The sequence below is a fragment of the Callithrix jacchus genome, chromosome 13 (genome assembly GCF_049354715.1).
Source record: "Callithrix jacchus isolate 240 chromosome 13, calJac240_pri, whole genome shotgun sequence".
NCBI lineage: Eukaryota > Metazoa > Chordata > Mammalia > Primates > Cebidae > Callithrix > Callithrix jacchus.
Genome location: NC_133514.1, coordinates 39,725,480 through 39,744,032, shown reverse-complemented (window position 1 = coordinate 39,744,032; position 18,553 = coordinate 39,725,480). Strand labels below are relative to the sequence as shown.

Here is an 18,553-nt window from a genome sequence, read left to right as displayed (position 1 = left end):
TTTTAAAACTAGATATACAGTCACCAAAATAGTAAGTTATTATCTATGGGCTATGAGTGGAATTTCATTTACTTGTACATATTTTTCCAAATCTTCTACAAGGAGCATGTGTTACTTTATTTAGCAGGAGAGAAAGCTATTTAATTCCACACAGACTCCCACCCAAGTGTATAAGTTTTGAATCTGAGAATAAATTTCTCAAGTCTCCAGAGTCCACAAACAAACAAGGCTTTGCCTAAATTATAGCTCTCTTGGAACTTTTTGGTGTTTTAAAGACCAAAACTTAATAAATAAATATTTCACATCTCACAATTATCTAAGAGCCTGACACCCACCAGCCCGGAGGGCTTTAGCTCCCTCCAAGCTATTTGGGTTTCTTACTTTGTTTGGCAACATCCTCTGACCGCCTCTCCTCCTTTCTCCTGCAGGTTTGGCCCTTGCTCTCTGGTCTTAGGAAGAGCCCAGGTCCTCCGGCCGACAGAATACTTAGCCCCACGGTGATGCTGCTATTCCTCTATTCCAACAACACACGGGCTACACCTCAACAAGTGCTCTGGGAAAAGGAAATGGGGACCCCGACAAGAGTCCCCATTGGAGTTTTCCTTCTTGAAACTTGGGAGATAGGACTGACATTTGAAAATAAGTGCCAGGTGAGGTGTTGTGCACCTGTAGTCCCGGCTAAGGCAGGAGAATTACTTGAGCTTAGGAGGAGGAGGTTGCCCTGAGTCAAGATCTCACACCATTGCACTCCAGCCTGGGTGACAGAAGTGAAACCCTGTCTCGAAAACACATTAATTAATTAATTAAGAGGCTGGCTGGATGATTGAAAAGATGAATAAATTGAATTTTTTTTTTGAGATAGGGTCTCACTCTGTTGCCCATTCTGGAATACAGTGGCACCATGATGGTTCACTGCAGCCTCCACCTCCTAGTCTCATTTGATCCTCCCACCTCAGCCTCCCAAGTGGCTGGAACTACAGGTGTGCATCACCATAACCAGCTAATTTTTTTATTTTTTGTATGTTGCCCAGGCTGGTCCCAAACTCCTAGGCTCAAGTAATCCTCTGGTCTCAGCCTCCCAAAGTGCTGAGATTACAGGCATGAGCCACTGTGCCCAGCCAGATAGATTTATTTATATAAAAAGCAATAAAGCTATTACGTTATGAGAGCTGTGGTTTGCCGAATAGCCCTCTTGATTTTGAAGATGGCTAACATAATTTGGAGACAGAAGAAAGAACAGAGGGAAATATGGGAGACTCGTCTGCCTGACTACTCCCGCACTTTTGAGATAAATAATAAGAGGAAGTGATAACAGAGATAAAGCCTTAAATGGTATTGGCCCAAGTATAAAATAATCTACTACAACTTCAGTTCAAAAATTAAAAAAGAATTACTCATTTTTTAAATTTAGAGATATTTCTTTCACATTATTCTGTTGGCAGGACAAGGAATTTCTGGGATTTTGCTCCAGAAAATATTCAAAAGGTGCTTTTTGACAAGGAGTGGGGCGTGTGGTACATACATCTTCGGTCCCCTTACTCCTCCCAGGGCAGAAGCTGGGGGCAGCAGTGTCAGTAGTGAGCGAGAGGTCCTGCCAAGCAGAAATAGCTAAACTGGGAAACAGGAGAAAGTTTTTCAGGAAATAACATCAGAGATCCCAGACAGGACTCTATGAAATACAGCAGACAGGAACTGAGGTGTAGAGATATGAAGCAGTCACTCACCTATTTGCCAGAATAGATACGGACTACATCAACGGAGCTCACATGTGTTTAGATTTGCAGAATACAGAGTCTTCACAGGGTACAAGCCCAGTAAAAACAACAGCAAAATGCAAGCATGACTATTTGAGAATACACCCCTGAGAATGGGTCAAAGATTATAACTTAGGAAGTGTGGAAGCCTCTACTTCCTACTGCTCTAATATGGCCACATTTTGAAACTGTCATGATAGCAGATTCCAAATAGTCTAAGGCGGGAGAATAAAGAGCGAGAGAAGGGAATGTACTGAGCACAAGTTCCCAGAGGAAGTGCAGGGTGAGGAATGCAAACATGTACAGGAATGAGGGCGGTTCAGACAGGGTGCTGGCTTGACACTGAGATAGCCCAATCCCCACTGGACCCTAGAACTTGGAGTCGAGGGCAAGAGATACTCAAGAAGGAATTTTTTTAAAAATATGGGGCGGGGGTGAAAGGCAGGAGTAACTGGAAATTGATACCACTGCAATAATGATGCCAAAAACAACAAAATATTTCAGGCACTCATGACCTCTCTTCACAGCAGCCTCATCTATGTTCAAAGAAAATGTGGTTGTTGGAGCCTGCGGGAAACAAAAGCCTGCCCCGGGCTGAAGGCTCGTCAGACCATCACCAGAAAGGGCACGGGTGCAGGCACGCAGCCACACTGGCTGCACAGCCTGTAAAAGCTGAGATCTCCAACTTTCGGAATTGTGAAAGTTCCCCCACAATAAATTCAGTTTCACTGTAGGGCTCCCTAACAACAGCTGTGAGTCCTGAAACTCTAACCTTCATTTTATAATGGACCATATCAACCAGAGGGTACTAATACATGGGCAGCAAGAGAATGAAAAGAAAACATCATTTCCCTGACCTACTGGCCTTTTGCAAAGTGTCAGGGTTAGGGTAGGGGAGTGGTGAGGGGGAAGGGTAAATGGCCTAGCTGTGTCCCTCTAAAGACAAGTGCTTCTGATTTAGGGAAGGAGGAGTGGTAAGGACGATGTGCAGGTGACAATAACTAGTATTGAGTATTAAAAAAAATTTTTTTTAGAGACAGGGTCTTGCTCTGGTGCTCAGGCTGGAGTGCAGTGGTGCGATCATAGCTCACTATAACCTCAAACTCCTGAGTTCAAAAAATCCTCCTGAGTAGCTGAGACTACAGGCACACACTACTACAACTAGCTAATTTTTCACTTTTTTTTTTTTTTTGTAGAGATGGGGCCCTCACTAGATTCCCCAAGCTGGTCTTAAACTCTTAACCTCAAGTGAACCTCCCACCTCAGCCTCCCAAAGCCTGGGATTACAGGGATGAGCCACCGCATCCAGCCAATATGAGTGAGTGTGTGTGTGTGTGTGTGTGTGTGTAATGGAGTCTGGCTCTGTCACCCAGGCTGGAGTGCAGTGGCATGATCTAGGCTCACTGCAACCTCCGCCTCCTGGGTTCAAGCAATTCTTCTGCCTCAGCTTCCCTAGTAGCTTCAAGCACTACCACACCCAGCTATTTTTTTTAGTAGAGATGGGGTTTCACCATGTTGGCCAGACTGGTCTGTAACTCCTGACCTCAAGTGACCCACCCACCTCAGTGTCCCAAAGTGCTGGGATTACAGGCGTGAGCCACCACCCCCAGCCCAATATGAGTATTTTTGAGGGATCTTTTGCAAGAAGATGACCATTCAAAAGGGTGTGTTGATTTCAGTTACCCATCCCATCTGTGCAGTGGAGTGAAGGGAAAGATTATGAGTCTCAAGCCAGACAAACCTGGATGCAAACCCAGACAAGCTGCTTAACTCTTCAGGGTCTATTTCCTCATTTGCAAAATGGAGATAACTGCTTTACCTACTTCAAAGGCTGCTGTGAGGATTAAATGAAACAGCGTGTGAAAAGCCCTGGACAGCAGACATTGGGTAAATATTGTTGTTGTTAAACTTCATGTGTGGGTGCCTAACAAGGAGCACATGGTCATCATTACCACTGCAAAGCTGCTTAACCTAGGGCAGGCAGCTGCTGCACAGGCACCTCCACCCCTCCAACGCCAGTGAGCAAATGGCAATGAAAAAGCTGCGACTCTGACATCCCTCTCACAGGGAAAGGCATCAGTTCCCCTCACTCTTCCCTCTACTCCAAGAACCACCGCATTTTACATCTCTAAAAATTCTCGGCTGGGCGCAGTGGCTCATGCCTATAACCCCAGCACTTTGGGAGGCCAAGGTGAGTTGATCAACTGAGATTGGGAGTTCAAGACCAGCCTAACCAACACGGAGAAAACCCGTCTCTACTAAAAATACAAAATTAGCCAGGAGTGGTGGTGCATGCCTGTAATCCCAGCTGCTCAGAAGGCTGAGGCAGGAGAATCACTTGAACCCAGGAGGTGTAGATTACGGTGAGCTGAGAGCACACCATTGCACTCCAGTATGGGCATCAAGAGTGAAACTCTGTCTAAAAAAAAATTATCCAGCGGGTTTAAAACAAAAAGTCCGGGCAATCCGCTGGCTCCTTGGCCAGGCTACCTTGAGAGTTAACAGAAACCTAGACATACTCATCGGTTTCCAAGGAAAGGGCCCTAGAGCTGCCTCTTGATCCAGCCACAGGCAATCACACCATCAGAGGGCTGTTTCGCAAGGGCCCAGCCGAATTTAAGGCCCAACCTCGCACTTTAACTGCAGTGCTTCTCAAGAGTATAAGGACAAGAGGACCCAGCTTCCCATCCTCTGCATCTGAGCTGACCAGGCACTATGGGCAAAAGGCACACCACAGGGCCAAAGCCCCCCAAGACTTTTGCCCACATTGGGCAGTATCAGAGGCCCCTGCCCCAGCAGGGCTGGGACCTCCGCAATGAGAAGGCTTTAATGCTGAACAAATCACTTCAATCAACTGGAGTCAGGGCAGGAAAGGGGCTTTCAGAAGGAACAGTAGAGTCTCACTGCACCAACCCCTGGCCTCCTCCACCGACAGGATGAGACCGCATCCCTCCCACCTCCCGGCTGCCCTATCTCCCCCCGCCTGCCCAATTCCCCATCTGAACAACGGGCTTATATCAGGCAGGGCCAGGATTTTTCTCTTCCCATAGGCTGTCACACTATAATATTTGCTCTGCTTCCTTCCTTTCCAAAGCCTACCAGATTAGATTGCTGGAGTCCCATCCAGCTCACTAAGACAGATGGAAAATGGAAAGGAAGGCAACCCAAACTGTTCGTGGTGGAAAGAGAGGGAGGGGGCAGAGCAACCCAACATCCCAGCACCCAGATCCTCTTTTCCAAGCCCTAGGTCTATCACAGCCAGAATAAGTCAAGCCACAGCAGTTTCCGTGAATCAGAAGAGAGACTCTGATGCACTGTGGTCTGCAGCGAGCTCTCATCTGAGTCATCCAGCCTTTCAGCAGGGGCACCACCCACCTGTCCATCTGTCCCATGAAGGAGACCAGTGCCGGTGGATGCACACACTTCCTGCTGCTTGGGTCTTCCTAGTATCCCAGCACTTCAGCAAACACTTGGCAAGGTAGTGGGAGGGCTGCTCTGGAGCTCAGCTGAGAGGGTTCATCAGCCTTCCCCTTCCCACTTCTGCAGAAACAAAACCTGCAGGTCTTCAAGATTTATTTTAACCATTCTAAAATACCGAGCTGAATATGGTTCAGCTCACTATCATGACATGATGGCATCTGCAGGCCCTACTTCGTTACACAGAAGAGAGAAGAAAGCACCAATAACAAGGAAAAAGAAAGGTATGCAAAAACTCTTCACCAAAGGGCAGGCGGTTTCCCAACCAACACCAAGGTAATTACCCATCTGTGAAATGAGCAAGGCTCCCATTACCAGCCAGCTAAAACTCCACTAGGATTGCTACAGTCAATTTGCAGAAAGTGTGCTGTAATGTACAAACAGGGCCAAAGGATATTTAGGTGTAAAGGCAACATCCGGACTAATAACTCCCATGTACCAGCTTGGTGATCCAAATTGCTACAGGTTTCAGGATCAAACGCACTGCTCTTTTCTCTGCCATTTGGAGAAGTGCAGACAATGCATGTGTTTGCATTCATTCACTAATGCAACAAACATTTACTTAGCACCTGGTACATGTCATATGTTGGGCTGGCCATAATCCAGACTACAAGCTAGACCTCTGATAGTGCAAAAGTCACCTGCCTTCAAGTGGCACATAGTGAAGAAGGCTAACATCTGGGATGATGATGATGCTTTCTAAAAGCTTACTCTGGCTTCTCAAAACAAGTATGCTTACAAGTCCCGGAAGGTCCCAGAAGATAAGTTCCAGCCCTCCAGAGGTAAAGGAAAAATAAAAGATAAGTAAATAAGGCAGGAGATGTGTTTTGTTCATCACTGCCTTGCATGTATAATACATGTCAACTGAATGCAACCGATATAGAAAACAAAAACTTCCATTCTTTCAAGATCTTTTGCTTTACGGTTTGGAAATCTTCCACACCAAAAGGGAAAAAGGGACTTGGTCCGATACATTAAGAACACCATTTGTACAATCTGAGGACTTCAGCCCCAACTGCACCTACAGCTCAGCCTTCAGAGCCCCCAGAGCCACACAGCTGGCTTCCTGATAGGGTGCTCTCCCCTCCCTCCTCTCTGCCGTTTACTGTCCTCTGAAAACCCCACTTGGAACCCTAAAGAAAGAAAGAGGGCGGGCAGGAAGAAGGAATGAGAAGGGGAAGATACATCCTGAACCTGTGTTCACCAAGAAGGAAGGAAGCCAAACCTTAAGGCGAGGGCCTGGGGGCAGGGCTGGCCCCGGGAGAAGATGTGAGGGTGCTGCGGCCTCCGCTGGCCCCGCTCCCCTCTCTGGACGTACGGAGACCCTTTTCCTTTGAAAACGTCCTGGCTCCCCCCGCACCACCACCACGCTTCTTTTTTCTTTCTTTTTTTAAAAAAAATTTTGGTGAAATCGTCTTTAGGAATGGAGCAGAAAAGGGAAGCGTGTAAGGTGAGGAAGAAGTTGATGAGAGAAAGAACGACAGCTCCCCTCGAGGGCTCGCCCAACCTGGCACCGAACCTGCATTTTAGGGCAGTTCTCTCCAATTTCCTGGAGTTCCAGAAGCCCAAAGGCCAGGCTGCACCCAGAGGAAAGGACGGGTGTCCCTAGGGGAGCCTTTTAAGCCTGTCAAGTCAAAAGGTAGTGGGGGAAGAGAAAGAGGAGTCTCCACGGCCCCATCCGCACCCGAGGGACTTGCCTGGGGACGTTCTCTGCTCTCCTCCCCTCCCGCAGCCCGGGCAGTCGTTGCGGGGCCGGTGCCCTAGCTCCAGAACCCGCAGAGAAGTTTCGCCGCTGCAAACGTGAGAAAATGCAGCTCAGCAGAACTCCCGCCCCCACCCTCCCCGCGGCCCCACCCCCGCAGCCCGACCCCTGGCGGCGGCGACCTTGGCCACCGGGGGCACTTGGAGGATGGGCTGCCCTCGGGGCTTTCCCAGAGGGCTGGAGGAGGCCTCCTGGGTCTGCGGCCACCTCCCCTCGCCTGTCAGCCACCAGGACCGGCGTACGCAGCCTTGCGCGCGCGCGCCCCCAGCGCCCCTAGGCCGCCTGGCCCCGCCGGAGCGCCCCCTGCACCCCCAGCCCTGCCGGCCCCGCGCCCCTCTGCTCCGCTCCACTCCTGGGCCCGCGAGAGCGCCCAACTTACCCCGCCGTGCGGGGGCCGGGGCTCAGGCGAAGCGCGTTACATCGGGTGGGGTCGCCCCTCCGGCCGCCGGGTCCGCCGGGTCCGCCGGGTCCGCCGCGCTCAGTGGATTTCTGGGTCTCGCTGCCAAACTCTCCGCGCCTCTGGCTCCCCTAGCTCTTGTCTCCCCCTGCACCCCCTCCTTCGCTCCAGTCCCTCTGCTCTTTTTTCCGGGTTAATTACGTTTCGCATTAAAGCAAAACCCAGCCCCGGATGTGAGTACAATGCTCTGCGGAGCCTGCCTGGGAGGGAGAGGGGTGCCGGGGCGCCGCGGGCTGGGAGGGGGCGCGGCTGGGCGCCGGGGCCGCGCCGGGGAGGCGGGGCGGGGCTCCCAGAGGCTGCGCCGGAGGCAGCCCGGGGTCCACGCCGCGCAAGTGGGACGGGCGCCCAGAGACTGCCCCGCTGGGAGGCCGGGCCCCGACGCTCGTTCGGGCAGCAGGTGTCCGGGCAGGGGGGCGTCCTCGCAGAAGGAGGCGAGCTGGAGCGCGGGCTCCCTCGGGAACCCCATTTCCTCCTCCCAGAGCCCCACCCAGCGGCCTCAGCCCGGCCTCCTTCAGATCCTGAGCTAAGAGCCTTTGGGGGCCGAGGAGTTAGGGTTAGGGTTAGGGTTAGGGTTAGGGTTAGGGTTAGGGTTAGGGTTAGGGTTAGGGTCCCAAGAAGAGTGGCTACTTCAGGTTGTCCTAAATGTGCCCTGAGAGACAGTGGCCCGGAACACTCTAACCAGGGTTATAGGAACTTTAATTTCTTTCTTCTTATTATTATTTTTTAATTAAGACAGGCTCTGGCTCTGTCGCCTGGGCTGGACTGCGGCACAATCACTGTAGCCTCCACCTCCTGGGCTCCAGCGATCCTCCTGTTCCAGCCTCCACAGTAGCTGGGCCCACAGGTACCTACAGCGCGACCGCTGGGACTTTTTCGGTGTGGCGCGAGAGCTTGAGGGTGCTCTGGGGAAAATGGGAAACAGACAAGCATGTGTTACGTAGACGTCGCTAAGAGGAGCTAAGAGCTGCTGTGCGCCGATGCCGCCCCTGCGCTATCTCATTCGATCCACGCCGCAACCTATAGGTACCAATCCCGTTCACGGTGAGGAAACCGAGACTCAGGTGCGTGAAGTAATTTGCTCTGGGTCCCCAGTTAGTAAACGGCAGGTCTGTCAGGTTCTGACTCCGGCCTCCCACGTGGGGAGAGAGACATTTGAATATGCATCAAGTCAGGAGGACAACATCCGAAACATGACAATGTAATGGATTAGCGCGGGCCTGCAGGGCGGTGCGCCGGGGTCTGGCCATCCTGATGCAAACGTTATTAATCAGGTGTAAAGCCTAAGAAACTTTGAGAGAGGCGGGCGTAAGAAGACGCCGAGGTTCTTCAGGACAAGGACTGGATTTGCAGGAAGGCGGGAGAGGCTGGGGCACGTTCCCGGAGTCATAGTGGAAAGGCGGCCCCCTTAAGTCTCCAGGACCCGAGGCCACAACTCCTGGGGAGGGGTCTAGGGTCAATGAGCCAGAGGGAGAAGGACAGCCCGCCCCTCACATCTCGAAAGCACCAGTGATGAAACCACACAAGTTTTCTCTTCTATTTTGATTGCCAAAGCAAAAAAATGAGCCGCGCTTGTCTCCTCTAGGTGTGGGGAAAAAAAAAAAAAAAAAGACTGCTTTAGAGCATTTTGCTTTGAATGAGGAAGAAAGGGGGGAAGCAAGAAAAAAAAAATCCCTTGAAATAAATACATCAATGTTGTCTTTTTTTTTTTTCTTTCCCCTGTGTGTGGAGGGTTTTGGCCCTCATCTGTACGTTTCAGGCACCAGAACAAACTGAAGAGCATCTCTGGAAGCCAGGAACCTGGATTTGAAGCCCAGCTCTACCACGTATTGGCTTTGACCTCTGGGCAAGTTATTTAACTTCTCAATGTCTGTTTGTTAGGAAGGGTCAGTGAGTTAACATTTGTGAAGTGTTGAGATTCCTGTCCAACATGAAGTAGGTGCTATGTAAACTTTTTTTAATTTAAAAATTAGATGATCATTTTCAGTGTGAAAAGCAACACAGTTTCATCCAGCTCCAAGCAAATCTGAGTGGAACAGAGGGTTTCCAGTATGAGCAATGAGGTAGATTTCTCAGATTTCATGGTATGGTTCATATTAAACTCAAAACTCTACTCCCCATGGGGCTGCCTGAGCCACTCCATCACAGAGCCACAAATATTTCCTAAGCACTACTGTATTGGATGCTGGGAGGCAAAGAGAAGCAGAAGGCCTTGGGTGGCAAGAGAATACAAGTGTCTCTAGAAGGCTGCAGCAGCCTTATGACCTGGGAATGGCACAGAGAGTAAGTACTGTCAGCTTTTAGAAAGACAAGATGTAGTCAGGGGCAGCGGCTCATGCCTGTAATCTCAGCACTTTGGGGGATTGAGGCAGGAGAATCCCTTGAGCCCAGGAGTTCGAGACCAGCCTGGGAAGCTAGGGAAACTTCATATCTACAAAAAATTTAAAAGCAATTCAATCATCCAGGCATGCACCTGTGGTCTCACCTACTCGAGAGGTTGAGGTGAAAGGATCACTTGAGCCCAGTAATTCAAGCCATGATCATGCCACTGCACTCCAGTTTGAGTGACAGAGTGAGAACCTGTCTCAAGAAAAAAAAAAAAGAAGAAGGAAGTGTGTCTCTGTGTGGGGTACGGTGGGGGGAGCTCAAGAAGAGAGTGGGCTTTGAAATAGAACTGAGATGGGTAGGGTTTGACCACAGTGAGAGGAGGCCAAGAACATGTTGAGCTGAGGGAGGGTCATCGTCAGTGTACTTGGGGTGATGCTCATTCTCCATTGGAACCCCACTGACTGCTACATGTGCCTCTGGCCAGAACCTGGCCCCAGTTAGATGACAAATCCTGCACTAATGTCTACTCTTTCATCCCTGGATCTCCCAGGGCTTCCTCAGAGGACCCACACCCCAACCCCTCCTCTAATGTTACCTTGAAGCAGGTGTCAAGTGAGTCTGCACCCTGCTATCTTTTGTCATCCCCCTCTCTTTGGGGGACACTTTTTTATTGTAATAAAATACACATGACATAAATTTCGCAATTTTAAAGTGTTTATGTAGTGGCTTTCGGTACATTCACTATGTTGTACAGCTCTCACCACTGTCTAGTTCCAACCGATTTTCGTCGCTTCTAAAGGTAACACCTACCTATTAAGCAGTCACCTCCCAATCATCTTTTCTCCCAGCCCCTAGTCGCCACTAACTTGCTTTCCATCCGGTCTACAGATCTGCCTATTTTTGATATTTCATATAAGTCATATGAGTCGAATCATAACATATGTGGCCTTTTGTGTCTAGCTTCTTTTTTTTTTTTTTTTTTTTGAGACAGTGTCTCGCTTTGTTGCCCAGACTGGAGTGCAGTGGTGTGATCTCAGCTCCCTACAACCTCTGCCTCCCAGGTTTAAGTGATTCTCCTGTCTCAGCCTCCCAAGTAGCTGGGACTGCAAGCCTGCACCACCACGCCCAGCTAATTTTTGTATTTTTAATAGAGACTGGAGTTTCACCACATTGGCCAGGCTTCTCTGGAACTCCTGACCTCAAGAGATCTGCCCACGTTGGCCTCCTGAAGTGCTGGGATTACAGGCGTGAGCCACTGTGTCCAGCTGTGTCTAGCTTCTCATGTTTCCTTTTTGCCATCACTTTATTGACACATTTTGAAAATACAGTATTGCTATTGCCTGATTTTATACTTTTTGTTCAGCGCAATAAACAGCCCTAATGTCTGAGAATATCTACCTGTGGGGAAAGAAATGTCAAAAAAGTACCTTTCGCATCAACTACTTCAGTCTCCTTGCTGTCCCAAGATAAAGTCCAACAATTTGCTCAAGGTTTTAAAGCTGTAATAGTGGCAGAGTTGGTTCTAGAACCCAGGGTTGGCTACCTTGGTATTGGTATAGAAACCTTGCCACCAAAATGAGAACTTCTGGCCTAGAACCTAAGAATCTAAACAGAAAGCCTTATGCACTACTCCAAGCATTTCTTCGTGTACTTTCTATTCATTTTCAGTGTTAATGGCTGGTTAGCTAGATGACCTAACAACCTCCAGTGGTGAGCAACTGTACCCTGCCGGGAGCTATTGTTCTCTGTCCTCACAGATACCCATTACATAAGGCTGCAGCTGGGGCCAGTTAGTTCTATTAGGGAAAGTGTGGGGCCAAAAAAGCCAAGGTCATTGGTTTGATTCTGGTTTGGGCCAGTTCATGTTGCACAGAGATGAATTGCTCCAGGGCTACACACTGCACCTCTAATGTTAGCCAGTCATTTTATAAATAGTTGCTATGGGTTTTGATAGCAAAGTATGAATAGTTCTGTAACATCCATTTCTAGAACGATTACTCAAAATGCCATTGTGCTATTCAGTCCAATTCATTCAACAATTGTCTGAACCCATTACCATTTTTCCTCTTGTATGTCTTGCATTTACTTATTTTCCAGGTACTTACTAAATGCTCATTGTGTTACCCGTATTATCTCATTTAAGCTTTATAATGACAATGACCCTGCTATTATTTTATGGTGATGAGATGGCTAAGGTATAGAGATGAAGCCTGGATACAAACCTGGACAGCCAGAGACCAGAGCCTGGTCTTTTACTTACCAAGCTCCACTGGTAGATACAATGTTAAGCTTGGTGAAGGATACAACATCCCTGACACTTCCTACGTTTATCATCATTTAGAATCTTCATTCCATTTCACCTAGCAATTGCATATCCAAAGAAAGTTATATGGATATATAGATAGCAATATGTGCACTTATTTATGTTCACTGCAGCATTGGTCTAATGGTAAAAACTGGAAATCACTTTCATGTGCATCAAGAAGGGATTGAACAGGTGCATCACTACAATCTTATGCTATGCGGCAGTTAGAAAAGAATGAAGGCTGGTGGTGTGGTTCATGCCTATAATCCTAACAGTTCGAACGGACAAAGCAGGAGGATCCCTTGAGCCCAAGAGTTCCGACTAACATGGACAACATGGCGAGGCCCATCTCTACAGACAATTTTTAAAAATTAGCTGGGGATGGTGGTGCACACCTGCAGTTCCAGCTACAACTCAGCTGAGACAAGAGGATTGCTTGAGCCTAGGAGTTCAAGGTTGCAGTGAACTATGATCCCACCACTACACTCCAGCCTGGGTGACAGAACCAGATGCTGTCTCAAAAAAAAAAAGAAAAGAATGAAGATGAGGTAGATATCTATGTGAAAAATACTATACATTTTAAGTGAAAAAAGCACAGAGCTTTACATATTATATAATTCCATTTCTGTAAATAATTTTTATATGAAAAAGTCTATAAGAATACATTCCAAACTGTTAACCGCAGTTCTCTTAGAGCAGGGGAAGAGGGGTGATAATGGTGGATTTCACTTTCAAAGAGATGTATTCCATGACATTTCTTTTTTTTATTTTTTTATTTTTTATTTTGCATCAAGCATGCATGCATTTGGTTATTTTAAAAATAAAATAAAATAAAAAAGAACAGGAGGCCGGGCATGGTGGCTCATAGCTGTAATCCCAGCACTTTGGGAGGCCAAGGTGGGAGGATCACCTGAGGTTGGGAGTTCAAGATCAGCCTGACCAACATAGAGAAACCCCTTCTCTACTGAAAATACAAAATTAGCCAGATGTGGTTGTGCATGCCTATAATCCTAGCTACTGTGCATTTTATGTGAAAAAAGTAGAGGAGGCCGAGGAAGGAGAATCCCTTGAACCCAGGAGGGGGAGGTTGCAGTGAGCCAAGATTGTGCCACTGCACTCCAGCCTGGGCAACAAGAGGGAAACTACGTCTCAAAAAAAAAAAAACAAAAAACAGGAATGATTTAAATTTTTAATAAAATTTTAAATTTCCATAAGAAAGGAAATCATATTGCAGCCTTTGAGCTCATCCCTTACTAAGGAGGGACTATAGTGTGTACAGAAACAACTACCACAAAAGCCAGAAACTGATACATGCAGAGGAGAGCAGAGATGAAATTCCCTGGGGAGATTATCAACCAGCTGTGGTTGAGAGGGGCAGGGGAAAATGCATGAAGCAGATGGCCCCTTGCAAAGACCTTGAAAGAATGAAAGAAAGGTAAACGTAAAATGTAGAAAGATGAGGAAGGGGTGAGATTAGGTGGATTCCAGAAAAAGAGAGGATCAGAGGCAAAGCACAGAGCAGGAGCACATAGGATCTATTCAGGGAAGCGTGGCTGGTACAGTTCAGCTGAGCACAGGAGGACATAGGAAGGATTTTCATAGAGAACAAAACAGGAAAGAAAGGTAGCTGGAGGGTCTTTATTGCTAAGCTAGGGAGTCTGCACTTATTACTTTAGGCTTCAAGAAACACTGAAGGCTTTTGAGCAAGAGAGGAACACAGGTGGAAGTGAACTGGCTGTGATTTCATAGTTACTGGCTGCCTAGTAACTAGACTCTGGCTCCCAACTACCTAGTTCTGACTCCTGACTGTCACTAATTAGCTGAATAGCCAGGGACCAGTGACTTCTCCGTGTTTCTATAAAATGGGAAAGGTGATGATGACAGATAACTGTCTCATACCATGGCATTTGGAATTCATGCTTTTAGGGAACATGGTAAGTGCTGACAATGCTAAATTTGAAACATCAGTATCATACCTTTGGATTTAAATCCTTGTATTTCATTTGAAACTTTTATCCCAAAGAGCTAACACTATGTGATAAATTATTAACTATTCTTTTTCCCTCACTCTCAGGGAATTAGAGATTTTTCATCTCATTTTACAGATGGAAGAACTTAGGTTTTAAGGAGAGCATAGCATCTCAGAATCACACAGCCAGTCATGATCTGAATCCCTGAGTTCTGAATGGTAGTTCCATGATCCTTGCCCAGTACTTAAGGTTGTTTCTTAGCTCAAATTCTCAGAGCCGTGAGAGCAGGAAAACGGGGAGTGGCAGAAGCTTAGGAAATTTCTGTTTATAGGGTTAGGGAAACAGCAGTAAAACACAGTAATAAAGTAAAATTTAAAAAGAGAAAACTCCGGTGGAACATCTGGAAGTTTGTAAAATCAAACTCGTAAAATATAAACAGGAGATATAAATATATATACACACACATATACATATATACATACATGCTTACACATGCTAAAGTTATTTCCTAGTAAAAAAGTTTGGAAAGCATTGCTGTACTGCTAAGTCTGACACTAACAGTGTCCATTCTCGGCCTCAGAATGGAATGTGCGTGCTGTCCCCAGAAATAACAGTCTGCTGGCCAAGAGCACCGTTCCTATGGATTCATGCTGATGGCATTGTTTTCCCATGAGTTTGAACAAGTGCAGAGCTCCACTCAGACTCCTGTATCGTCAGTGATGCCCTGCGGTTAGAGGGAAGAACTGGGACTTCCGAGTTCAGAGTGAGAGAATGAATATGTATGATTTTGGATCTATGACCATAGAGGCTGAGGCAGGCGGATCATGAGGTCAGTAGTTCAAGACCAGCCTGACCATGTTTTAGCCTGTATTTGACTTCATTTTTGCTTAGACTAGTGAAATAATTCACTGCTTCAGTACTGAGCCCACACAGGGGCTATGTTAGTAAATACTTGTGGGTGAATATAGTCAAAGTTATTAGCAAGAATAAACTCCAGCCAGTTGACTCCAAAAGATGCCTGTGGTAGCCGGAGAGGTGGGTTGACTTTTGCATCAGTGATTCCCAACACAAGCTGATCGTTACAAACCAGAGAAAACAAAGAAAAGCAAAAAGTATATTTGGCCACATGAATTTATGTTCTTTTATTATTTTGTTAATAGGCAACATATGTACACAGTACAAAGTTCAAAAGGTAGAAAAGAATGAAGTCCATGCTTCCCTGCTTGACCTCTCAATCCTGTGTTCTCACATACAAGGGAGTTACCAATTATTATTATTATTATTATTGAGACCAAGTTTCGCTCTTGTTGCCCAGGCTGGAGTGCAATGGTGTGATCTCGGCTGATCTCAACCTCCACCTCCCAGGTTCAAGCGATTCTCCTGCCTCAGGCTCCTGAGTATCTGGGATTACAGGCATGTGCCTCCATGCCTGGCTAATTTTGTGTTTTTAGTAGAGACAGGGTTTCTCTATGTTGGTCAATCTGGTCTTGAATTCCCAACCTCAGGTGATCTGCCTGCCTCAGCCTCCCAAAGTGCTGGGATTACAGGGGTGAGCCACCACACCTGACCCCAATTATTTTTTAAAATACCAAATAACAACAGTGAAAAGCAATATTTCTTCTACCCATGTTCTCAAACACACTGTTGCTCTTACCAGAGATTGTGTGTGTGTGTGTGTGTGTGTGTGTGTGTGTTTAATACTAAATATTCAGTTTTGCAAGGATATACCTAAAAATGTTAACAGTAATTATCTGAGTGGTGGACTTACAGGTGATTTAAAAAATCTTCTGTATTTCTGGGGTTTCCAAGTTTTTCTTTAATACACATGTATTACTTTATGATTCAAGAAAAAGAAAGCACTCGTTTTACAAGTAAATAGTTTTTACCGTGAAATTACTTCAGTGCTGTTACAGACGTTTTGTGATTTAAAAACAACATAGAAAGCCAGGCACGGTGGCTCATGCCTGTAATCCCAGCACTTTGGGAGGCTGAGGCAGGCGGATCATGAGGTCAGTAGTTCAAGACCAGCCTGGCCAAAATAGTGAAACCCCCATCTCTACTAAAAATACAAAAAATTAGCCAGGCATGGTGGTGTGCACCTGTAATCCCAGCTACTTGAGAGGTGAGGCAGGAGAATCGCTTGAATCCGGGTGGCAGAGGTGGCCGTCAGCTAAGATAACACCACTGTACTCCCACCCAGGCGACAGTGCGAGACTCTGTCTCAAAAATAAATAAATAAAAACAACATAGAGGCCGGGTGCGGTGGCTCACACCTGTAATCCCAGAACTTTAGGAGGCTGAGGCAAGTTGATCACAAGGTGAGGAGTTTGAAACCAGCCTGACCAACATGGTGAAACGTCGTCTTTACTAAAAATACAAAAATTAGCTGGGCATGGTGGCAAATGCCTGTAATCCCAGCTACTCAGGAGGCTGAGGCAGGAGAATTGCCTGAACCTGTGAAGCAGAGGCTGCAGTGAGCCAAGATCATGCCACTGTACTCCAGCCTTGGCGACAGAATGAGACTTCATCTCAAAATAAAAAACCAACATAGAATTAATGTCATTCTCAAAAAATGCTTGAAAATACCTGCCATGTCTGGGTGCAGTGACCTATACCTCTAATCCCAGCACTTTCAAAGCCCAAGGTGGATGATTACTTGAGCCCAAGAGTTCGAGATCAGCCTGGGCAACATAGCAAAACTCCATCTCTACTAAAAATACCAAAAAATACAAAAAATCAGCCAGGTGTGGTACCATAAGCATGTAGTACCAGCTACCTGGGAGGCTAAGGTGGGAGGATAATTTGAGTTCAGGGAGTTGAGACTGTGGTGAGTGATGACTGTGCTATTGCACTCCAGCCTAGCCTGGAGGACCACAGTGAGGCCCTCTCTCAAAAACAGAAAGAAAGAAACTGCCAGTCTGCAGATATATTTTTCAAAAAATTTTAGCCAGTTTTGTGTCCATTCACATTGAAACTCCTGCTCCTGGAAAAGAGATACAAAACCTAGTTAGCAGCTTGCGCTTTGAGTCCTAGTGAAACTCAGCATGAGTCACTGGAGACAGGTAACTTGCTCAGGAATCTTCTTTCAAAGTTCATCACAATTTGTATGATGACTCCACATGTCCATCAAACTACATTAAAGTTAAGTGTAGCACCAGGCTGGGGAATTAAGGCCAGTCCAGCTTGACTCCTTCATTTAGCAATTAAACTATCACAGACTAAATTTATCCTTACAGCTAATACTTAATGATGCTACAGGTGTTTTAATTGCCTGAATGACCAAATGCACCCTTCAGTGTCTGAATTTGTCACAGATCCAGCTCCCTAAGAAGACATATAGGAACATGGTCACCTTTCTGGCAACTTCAGTCTCTGGAACAGAACTCTGAATTCCTAAGGTAAGAAGAGAAGGGCCTCTGAGTAGCTAGCCAAAGTTCTGGGAGCCTTTCTTAGATTTGATTATTGATTCCAATTGCCTATCTACTTTCAGAAAGTGTGGCAGTATGGTTTCCTAGCCCTCAACAGATCAGAAACCTCAGGAGAATGGAAGAGCCATTGAAGAAGTGGGTGAGAGGGTGTGGAGGAGTGCATGGTTTTACCCAGTTCATTCCTATGTTCATAAATGGGATCCCTGAAAAGTTAACTAGCATTTGCATAGGTTGCATGTGCTCCAGACAATCTTCATCGTTCCTGGGGATGACCTTGGAGTAAGAAGTGGCCCATACCTGTAATCCCAGCACTTTCTGTGATCAGTGCCTTTGTTTTAGGTGGAAAGTGCTATGTGGTTTTGCTGGTAGGAGGGGAGACCTGGGGTGGGCGGGTGTCGGTGGAGATCACTTTTGCAATGATAAGAGCAGCCTTAATGATATTATATCATGTGCATTATGTAATTTTTTTGAGATAGAGTCTTACTGTGTCGCAAATAAATAAATAAATTTATTTATTTCACAGACAAAGTCTTGCTCTGTCACCCAGGCTGGAGTGCAATGGCGTGATCTCCACTCACTGCAACCTCCGCCTCCTAGGTTCAAGCGATTCTCCTGCCTCAGCCTCCAAGTAGCTGGGACTACAGCTGCGCGTCACCATACCTGGCTAATTTTTGTATTTTTAGTAAAGACAGGGTTTCACTATGTTGGTCAGGCTGGTCTCAAACTCCCAACCTTGTGAGCCGCCTGTCTCGGCCTCCCAAAGTGCTGGGATTACAGGCGTGAGCCACCGCGTCTGGCCATGTATCTTTTTCTTAATAAAAAATGTTTTTAATTAATGTTCATAAGACTTTACAAATAAAAAGCCTTGGAAAAGTATACAAATTTAAAATACTGTACCACATTGAGAAAAACCACAGTGAGCTATACTTACACATATATCAGCATGGCTAAAATGAAAAAGGGTGACAGGCCAGGTGTGGTGGTTCACGCCTGTAATCCCAACACTTTGAGAAGCTGAGGCAGGCAGATCACTGGAGACCAGGAGTTTGAGACCAGCCTGGGCAGCATGGCAAAA

The 18,553-nt window shown here is 46.7% G+C and overlaps 1 protein-coding gene and 1 long non-coding RNA gene across 5 annotated transcripts in view; one reads left to right on the top strand and one right to left on the bottom strand.

Moving 5' to 3' along the window:
* Nucleotides 1-7,568, bottom strand: part of PLEKHA2 (pleckstrin homology domain containing A2) — a 73,934-nt gene extending 66,366 nt beyond the window's left edge. The window contains exons 1-2 of one of the 4 annotated variants that reach the window (XM_035270340.3): nt 7,373-7,568; nt 6,929-7,023 (exon numbers count right to left, since the gene is read on the bottom strand). The gene's annotated coding sequence lies outside the window, so the exon portion shown is untranslated. Of the gene's footprint in view, nt 1-5,129; nt 6,711-6,928; nt 7,024-7,372 lie in introns of those variants that run through there. The other 3 variants (XM_035270339.3, XM_035270341.3, XM_054243871.2) reach the window with 3 other exon arrangements.
* A 4,941-nt stretch (nt 7,569-12,509) lies between these two features.
* LOC128929375 (uncharacterized) lies at nt 12,510-17,677 on the top strand. The gene is made up of 3 exons (XR_013525625.1): nt 12,510-12,628; nt 17,365-17,448; nt 17,541-17,677. It is a non-coding gene; the product is annotated as an uncharacterized LOC128929375 (long non-coding RNA).
* Nucleotides 17,678-18,553: the final 876 nt, after the last annotated feature.